A 2,075-nucleotide genomic window follows, 5' to 3' on the forward strand; every position below is an offset into this window, starting at 1 on the left:
ACAATAACATGGGGGTCAAAGAACACAAGGTAGCAAACACAAGGCAGGAAAACTTCCTGCCTCCTGTTTTTCTGTTCCAGCACCCATGGCTCATTCTTTGTTTCCACACAACAGTGTGCATATGATTCTGTGGGGGAGGTGGGGCGGTCTGTCCAGGCAAAGGACCCAACAATCATATGGCTTTTCTTCTTTACCCTGTTCAATGTGCTGGGTTCACTGATTCTCAAATATTAAGTCAGTCTTGCAGTCCTGAAATGAACCCCATTTGGTCTGGTATATAATTCTTTTAACATAATACTAAACTCTATTTCCCAATACTTTGTGAGGAATTTTTACATCTATATTCATGACAAATATTGATATAAAATTTTCTTTCCCAATCCCCTGTTCTGGGTTACACATCAAAGTAATACTAGTTCATACGATGAGTTGAGAAGTATCCACCTCAATTGTATTTTCTCTATAAGACTGTAGAGAATGAGATTTTAACTTTTCTTCAAACTTTTGGTAGAGTTATCCAGTGAAACCATCAGGGCCTAGAGATTTCTTTTTCAGGGGATTTTAAATAACAAATCAATTCCTTAAGAGTTAAATAACTATTCAAATCATGTACTTCTAAGAAAGATTTGATAATTAGTTGGCAAATTTATATGTGTAGAATTATTTGTACTGTTTTCTTATTGCCCTTTTGATGTACCTGGAGCCTAGTGATACCCCTGTTTCATTACTTATGTCAGTAAATTGTATCTTCTTTCTTTTTTCCTTTGTCAGTCTTGCTAGAGGTAGTCAATTTTATTGATCTGTCCGAAGAACCAGCTTTTTGTTTTATTGATTTTCTCAGTTTTTTAATTTCATTGATTTCTGTATGTATATTTATTATTTCCTTCTGCTTGCTTTGGATTTATTCTTTCTTATTTTCCCCCTAGTTCATTGAGATAGGAGCTTAGATTACTAATCTGCAATTTTCCTCTTTTTAAACATAAAGCATTTAGTACTGTACTTTCCCCCCTCAGCTTTGCCTTCACTGTATCACACAAATTTTGATATACTCTACTTTAAATTTTCTTTATTTCTATATTTGTTTGTTTGCTTTTACTTCTCTTGAGACTTCCTCTTTGATCCATGGATTGTTTAAAATGTGTTGCTTGCTTTCAAATATTTGAAGATTTTCTTATCTTTTTGTTATAGATTTATGGTTTGATTCCATTGTAGTCAGAGAATACATAATATGATTTCAGTTAAAGTCACCAATTATAATTGTGGTGTAGTCTCCTTTCAGGGCTATCAGTTTTTGCTTCCTACACTTTTCAGCAATGGGGAATACTTCAGATTGTTATTTTCTTGGTGAATTGATCATTTTATCACTATGTAATGGCATCACTCTGACTGATTATTTTGTCTTAAGGTCTACTTTACCTGGTATTAATGAATTTCTCTGATACAAAATCAACTTTGCCAATTGCTTCTTTGGTGGTATATTTAGACTATTTACAGATAACTGCTGGTATGTTAGGACATATGACATTTTTGCTTTCTGTTTGTTCTCAAAGTTATTTTTCTTTTTCCTTTCTACTTTTTTCTTTTCTTTAATTCTATTTTTTTGAGGGGGACTTCATGTCTTCTGAACTATGAGACAATATTTGTCCATTTTTTAAACTACTAAGTCTTTGCTATTTGAACAGAGTTCTAATAGGTTATTATACTAACTAAAAGTTTTCTACTTTATCATACCATCTCTTTCCTGATTCTTTGGGTAGAGAGACCAGTCTTCCCATGGGTCCTTCTTTTGCTATGCCATTGGCATTCCAAAGTTACCAGTTTCTTCAGTTTCCGGGCTAGAATATATGACACAAAATGAAAATCCAAGAAGCCCATCACAATGTCCTTCCATGGGCTCTTAGGTCCTTTGCCTGTTTCCTTTCTTCTGTGCTTCAAAACCTCATGCCAGTTTATATATTGTGTGCTTGTTTTCAGTTGTACTTAATGAGAAGAATACAGATATCTCTACTTATTTTTCCAAAACCAGCAGCTCACAATTAGTTAGAAGGCCAAGAGATGATCAAGTTTTTTTTTTT

Source organism: Condylura cristata, unplaced genomic scaffold (genome assembly GCF_000260355.1).
Source record: "Condylura cristata isolate star-nosed mole 26May11 unplaced genomic scaffold, ConCri1.0 scaffold00028, whole genome shotgun sequence".
In the NCBI taxonomy this organism is placed as follows: domain Eukaryota; kingdom Metazoa; phylum Chordata; class Mammalia; order Eulipotyphla; family Talpidae; genus Condylura; species Condylura cristata.